The sequence below is a fragment of the Phallusia mammillata genome, chromosome 3 (genome assembly GCF_965637545.1).
Source record: "Phallusia mammillata chromosome 3, kaPhaMamm4.hap1.1, whole genome shotgun sequence".
Lineage (NCBI taxonomy): Eukaryota > Metazoa > Chordata > Ascidiacea > Phlebobranchia > Ascidiidae > Phallusia > Phallusia mammillata.
The window spans coordinates 29,135,438-29,142,844 of NC_137254.1; the positions used below are offsets into that span (position 1 = coordinate 29,135,438).

Consider the following 7,407-nt stretch of genomic DNA (forward strand, 5'->3'; position numbering starts at 1 on the left):
ATATGGAAACCTGATACTTAGAGGCACTCGACTTGTAATTCCGGGTAGTTTGCGCCAAGCTGTGTTGAAACTTGCTCATGAGGGACACCAGGGTATTGTGAAAACAAAGAACAGGCTTCGTTGTAAAGTTTGGTGGCCAAAGATGGATAGAGATGCAGAAACCCTGTGTAAGAAGTGTCATGGATGCCAAGTAACCAGTGAGTACAGCAGGCCAGAACCAATTGCAAGAGTTCTACCTCCAAGTCAACCATGGCAGGATTGTGCAGCTGATATACTGGGACCTTTACCAAGTGGAGACAACATATTGGTGTTGGTGGATTACTATAGCAGGTTCTATGAAGTAGTAATTATGAGGTAAATTACAAGTTCCTGTGTAATACAAGCGCTAAGCAAAATATTTGCACGATTTGGTATGCCTTACTCACTTCGGACTGATAATGGTCCACAGTTCATTTCTAAAGAATTTGAAGATTTTCTAAAAGAAAATGGTATTGAACATGTTCATACAACTCCACTTTGGCCTCAAGCTAATGGGGAAGTGGAGAGACAGAACAGAACTCGAATGAAGGCAATTCATGTGGCTCATTTGGAACACAAAGATTGGAAGGCTGAGATTAACAATTTTTTAATGGCGTACAGATCAACACCACAGTCAACAACTGGAGCTTCTCCATATTATTTAATGTTTGGTCGTGAAATGCGAACAAAGCTTCCGGAGCTTTGTCAAGAACCAAATGTGACTGAAGAAGAGTTTCATGACAGAGACTGGAGCAACAAGTTGAAAGGAAAACTATACACTGATGAGAAAAGAAGAGCAATTTCCTCCGGAATGAAAGTTGGTGATCAAGTTTTGGTGAAGCAGCCCAAAACTAACAAGCTTTCTACAAATTTTGATCCGGAACCTAAAAAAGTTGTCGGTGAAGAAAGTGGTGAAGTTACAATTCAGAATAAGGAGGGGGTGGAAATGAAAAGAAATTCATCATTTCTGCGAAAGTATGTCAATGACGAAAGTATATCAGAGGATGTTCCCCATGTACCACCATTGGTCGATGTGGAAGCCTCATCCCCAAATTCTGATGTGACAAATGGAACGCGAAGTCGCTCTGGACGACAAATTACAACGCCAATACGGTTTCGTGATTTTGTGTAGCATTGTTATGCACATGTGTTTTAGTTTCTTTGTTGTGATGTTTAAAGTAAAAGGGGAGGGATGTAGTGTTTTATAATGTGCCGGTTACCATCGTGTGTCGTCTGTTGCATGAACCGTTGTGTACATGGTTATTCTACCTAACGTGTGCTGATGGTGTGCTGCGTATTGGACAGCAACATAATAAATCTGATATAATCCCGCAAAGCGTGAGTGAGACGCTACAGTATAGCTATCACTAATTTCAAATGTATGCTGAATCTTTTACTATGCATTTTAGTTGGTCACGAGTGTAGGCACGCCTGCCTCAATGACGACTTGTTAAAGGCGGCTACAGTGCAAACTATAATGTTCATTGCAAATTGTTTGGTAAGTCTGATCTTTGCATCTCAATAACAGCTGACTGATTAACAGCCCCACAGAGTGTCTCTTATTTCTTTGTATTCTTGAGTAAACGTTTCAAAGGCGAACGATTAAATCAGCTTCCACATCCCCAAAGGGAGAAAAATAGACTAATAGAAGACTCAAAATTAGACTACTAGAAGACTAAAAAAAGTCTAAGAATGGACTCAGAATAAACCGAGAATCGACCGGCGACAAAGTCGAAAACAAGCTATTTATAGAAATGCGAAAACTTGGGTATACAGTAAAACTTTTTTCCTTGAAGTTAAAGAATTTATTTTATGGCAAAGGTGCGATTTATAATGTCATAGCGCCCTCTAACCGAGCTGCTATGCTTCTCAAGTACGAGCGGTTGTGTTGTACTTGAAGCGGGAACGACAGTATAAACAAGAGGAAGTATGCGTAATGATAAACGAACACCTTGTGTTTGTGCAGAACATTCTAGAATAACAAAATGACTCAAAATATCTTACGACTTGCATGAGAACGGAAATACCAACACTTACATCCAGTCATAAAGAGGTTAAACACTTCCCCTACACGCTGTGCAACATTATTGCAAACAACATGCTAACGTTAAACATAAACTTTGTGCACATTAATATCATGACCGCTACACGAGTTACGCAATGATTTCACAAGTTCATTGGGAGACCCGCCAAGTGTGGAATTTGTTTAAAGCGTGTTGCTTCGTGGTATTCATATGCAGACAAGTTTATTTAGCGTCTGCCGACGTTATATTACCACAATGTGTGGCTTCAGTAATCTGATCATTCAATATCCAGACCAAGCTAATGCCTTTAGCTTGATGTGTGTCTAAATTTGTCTAACAGAGACCAGATTACGAAGACAGTTTTCTATGTGATTAAATTTATGACTTCTCTGAAGGCTAGCCTTCACATTTGGAAAGTTAAGTTTGTCAGTTGGAATGTGCTTCAGTTTCACCGAAAGTCGTACGTCACTACTGCAAGTATTTTTAAACTAACTTTCGTTAGTCCCAGTTGAACCGTCTGTTGTGTGGTTAATACCTATAGTTGTGGCATCAAATTGGTTTGTAAGGCATGGATTTTCAGTCTGTTACTCCCAACATACTGGGGTGTCGTAAGGTGCCTACATTAAGTCATATTCTCTTGTCATCAGTGGCACTGATGAATTCTTGCCACAAATACTGAAAAAAAGAAACTACTGAAAACTCTGAACAGGGTAAGCTACAACTTTTGCAATCCGAATTGAGTGAATTTGTACTTTAGTCTTTTCTTTGTTGTTTAATGCGGCGTGTTTTGTGGCTTTTGCGCTTTTTGTGGCAATACGTATTGACAAGGGTGGAAATCAAAACCTGCTTTTTATGTAGCCATTCCAGTAAACTCACAAATAGCTTGTGTTCTCACTGACATTTTGCCGGCTAGGGTGTCAAAAACACGGTTTCGGTCGAGCATTTGCATTGTTTTGCCTGATAATAGTTTGCATTACTACCAGCCTCCAATCATAGAACTAACCTGGACGTATGGCGTTTTAGATTTGACTTAGATTCGCCTCATAATTTTAACAACAGAGATTTGCCACATATTTTTAGCAACAAAGTTACAAAGGCTTGCAAGTTTTTGTCAAATAATGAAAAGGTTCTACACGCTTCAGCCGAGTTTAGGCCTACTTTTCTGCCTTGATTGTTGAGAACTGCTGTATAACCTCATGTAGACCTACTGCTACACACCAGTGTTTTCCGAAATTGCCCGCCCACCATTTTAGAAAAAAAGTCCTTTTCTGAAAGATGAACTAGGCTACTTCCAGTTGTTATTGTTACTTTCTTTCATGCGCTGGTGAAGCCACCAGTCGTGCTGTGACCGAGGTATATAGAACTAATAGAAAGAAAATCATTATTTTCGAGATTGGTGTCAAATTGAAGATCATATTTATTGTTTTCTGAAGAAGCATTGAGCAAACGTGAAGCGAGTTTAAGGCATTGTAGAAACTAAAAGCAGGTGCTGGACTAGGTGTGAAAGATTGCGTTTGACTGTTAGGCTATTGGGAACTGGAAACAGAACCGAGCCCTTTACGTAAACTACCCCGCCCATTTTTTTATTTGTGGTTGGCCTAAGCAAACAAGTTGACCAACGAACAACAAGCCTCGGTACATTGGCTTGTTCCCGGTGGACTGTGGCAATATGGTGTGTGTGTGTGTGTGTGTAGCCTACTGTTATTCAGATACGCTTAAATGGAAAACATATGTAAGCAAGGCTAGGAAACAAATTTGTAACTGGAAGCAGTGTGTATGTCCACCAGTAAAAACTTTTAACTGCCAGACATATGGTATTTTAAATCAGTACAGGAAAAGTTTGGCTCTGTAGCATCTCGCCTATAGACCGCACGATTTTCAATAGTTGAAAGCATGTGAGAATTTATCAGCTCCAGAAAGACATCTATAACATCAGGTTGTAACACGATTTAAATTACAATTCTCCTGCCGGAATTGCCCTAATCGTCAGCATTTTCAAAAGTACGTGTACTATTTGGTAACATATTCGATACCCTGCTATGTTTAGCACCATTGGGTCTAAAGCAGTGGTTCTCAAACTTTTTTTGTTGCGACGCCCCTGGACAAGTTTTTCTGCACTTGCGACGCACTAGCAAATAAAAGTTAATGAGGAAACTTATTATTAAAGTTGGGTTTATTGATACAACAACAAAAAGCCACGAAACAAATGTTTTTATCAGTTTTTCTTTTTTATGCTACAAACTAGATGTGAAAAAATATTGGTTTACACATTAAACTGGTTAAGAATGTTTCTTTGCATCCAAATTATACATATCCTGTGAAAAGTTGCATATGAAAACAACATTTCCATCAATATTTACTAAAATAAAATTTGTTCTGTTTCATCCACGTTTGCAATGAAGCCGTCATCCGCGCCGTTCAGTTGAAACATTTCAACTCTGCCGCCAGCCGCCGTAACCACAGTTTTTTTGCCGCCAAGCGACAACCGCACCTTGTGTTACATGGCAACCGCAACACGCTATCCGTCGAACTCCGCAGTTACGCGCTAACTGCGTCATGTGTGAACCGGCCTTTAGTCTTTTCTGTGTTGTTTAATGCGGCTTGTTTTTTGGCTTTTGCACTTTTTGTGGCAAATGATTTGATAAGGGTGGGAATTAAACTCCGCTTTCATGTAGCCATTATTCCTGAGTCGTAACAAATAGCTCTAAAAAGCCGTAACAGTTCTACACGCTTCAGACTAGTTTACTTTTCTGTTGAGATTGTTGAACACGCTAAATAACCTCCTGCGGACTGTTGGCTACCGGTGTTTTCCGGATATTTACGCCCACCATTTTTTTAACATGAACTAGGCTACTTTCAGGTGTGAAAGATTGCGTTTAACTGTTAGGCTATTGGGAACTGGAAACAGAACCGAGCCCTATACCTAAGCTACCCCGCCCATTTTTTTATTTGTGGTTCGCCTAAGCAAACAAGTTGACCAACGAACAACAAGCCTCGGTACATTGGCTTGTTGCCGGTGGACTGTGGCAATATGGTGTGTGTGTGTGTGTGTGTGTGTGTGTGTGTGTGTGTGTGTGTGTGTGTGTGTGTGTGTGTGTGTGTGTGTGTGTGTGTGTGTGTGTGTGTGTGTGTGTGTGTGTGTGTGTGTGTGTGTGTGTGTGTGTGTGTGTGTGTGTGTGTGTGTGTGTGTGTGTGTGTGTGTGTGTGTGTGTGTGTGTGTGTAATGATTTTTAAAGTAATGATGAGAAACTGCACCCAAAAATCCATTGTTACGTCATTCTCCTGTAGAAATGGTTTCGGACACGGTCACGCTTCGATGCATGACAAGAAAGGTCGTCTGCTTGTATTCACTCTGTCAGGTATACAGGTGGAAAATACGAATTTGGAGCTGTGCGCATATTTTAGCTTGTCTGGTTCTCTTTATATGTGTGACATAATTCTTGTCACGTACTCAATTGACGTAAAAAAATCATCATTTGTCAATTCACTTAAAATCAACAATTCATTTTCAGACAGACGTTTTTTTAGTTTTTGTAATATATAGCCAGCAATATATTGTATAATCGTTTCATCATCCTTGCTTAAATCCTCAAATTGATGCAACTTGGAAAGGTTTGATTTTTGGGAGAGATAATTTATGTATTAATCAAACATTTTTCTTGCTAAACCTAATGATAATGTTCGTTGGATTATAAACAGACTTGGAATTATTGATATAGGCTACCATCACATGCAAATTTATGAAACAAGGTATCTGGTGCTGTAATCGTTAAAAAGGTTTCCAAAAAGTATTTAATGGCATTTGGTTGTAGGTCATTTTCACTGCCACCAACTTCTATCCACCATGTTTTAATTTTGTTTTCACCAATATCATTGGATTTTCTTTCAGCTAAAGAAAACAACAACAACATCTGGGATGTGCAGTAAAATAAAATAAATTGAAATTAGGAAAGTACCAACTATAAATTTGTACAAAACAATTACAAAATAATAATGTTTACTCATATACATATTTACAGTTATTACCATGGCGGTCTTTTTCATGCCATAGAAGACCTCTCTTCGTAGAAAATTTTTTTTTACATTTTTTACACCTACAAAACCAAAAATATGTTGACAAATTCTTAACAGCAAAACAAGTTCTTACCTTTTGATGTCCAAGGAATCCAAATCCTCACAATCAATAACAATTTCAATATTTAAGTTACAATTCATTTTATTGAGGTAAAAATCCTAAATATTTTGTTAATATTAGTACATAAAATGAGTCAGCATACCTAATTTCGTAACTGTCCTGATGTTCCGGGAAACGTTTTTCTAATTAAAAAGCGTAGATGTGAGCATACAACGAACTTCGCAAGCCAAAATTAAGATTTCCCGCTTGCCCAAGGTAGAGCTACTAACACGATACGTTACGCCTGATCCAAAAGTGCTTAATTTTCAAAACGGTATATCTGAAAAAATGCTAACGGTTAGGGCTATTAGGGTTGGGGTAAGGTATTAGCACTTAAAATTCAATAAAACTAACCCAAAAAATTAGTTACTAATGTAAAAATTTTATGTAAATATTTCCCAACCCATTTATAGCCGCTAAATAAATAATTCAGCTCTTTACGCCACCTATCGAAAATTAAGCACTTTTGGATCAGGAGAAACGTATCGTGTTAGTAGCTCTACCCTTGCCCAACAAGCACTTTGTTGTCATGCAGTGAAGCGTGTCTGTGTTCGAAACCTCCATTGTTACGTCACGGCCTATAGGCCGCACGATTTCCAATAGTTGAAAGCATGTGAGAATTTATCAGCTCCAGAAAGACATCTATAACATCAGGTTGTAACACGATTCAAATTACAATTCGCCTGTCGGAATAGCCCTAATCGTCAGCACTTTCAAAAGTACGTGTAGGCCTACTATTTGGTAACATATTCGATACCCTGCTATGTTTAGCACCGTTGGGTCTAAAGCAGGGGTGGGCAACCTGCGGCCCGCGGGCCAAATGCGGCCCTTGATTAAATGTTGTACGGCCCGCAGTGACGTTTGGATTTCAAATGTGCTGGCAAACGAGTCCAATTATTACACATTTTTGAGCAGATTAATGCGCCCGATGCTATTTTTCTGCGACCTGGCAATTTGTGGCTAGAATCAAATGCGAATTTACTTGTAGTTAAGCATATTTGGTAAGCAACAAAGAAAAATCACCTTGTGTTATTTACAGGTGCGGCCCGTGATCTAATGTCGGCAATCGTATTTGACCCCACAGTAACAAAGGTTGCCCGCCCCTGGTCTAAAGTATCCATTCTGTCGGGCGATTACCGACCATCTTTCCTTACAAGATTGTTTTACATCCTTTCTGATATGGGAGGCAGT

The 7,407-nt window shown here is 39.2% G+C and overlaps 1 pseudogene; it reads right to left on the bottom strand.

Annotated features, from left to right (window-relative positions):
- Positions 1-5,462: 5,462 nt before the first annotated feature.
- On the bottom strand, positions 5,463-6,257 carry LOC145219957 (uncharacterized; annotated as a pseudogene).
- Positions 6,258-7,407: the final 1,150 nt, after the last annotated feature.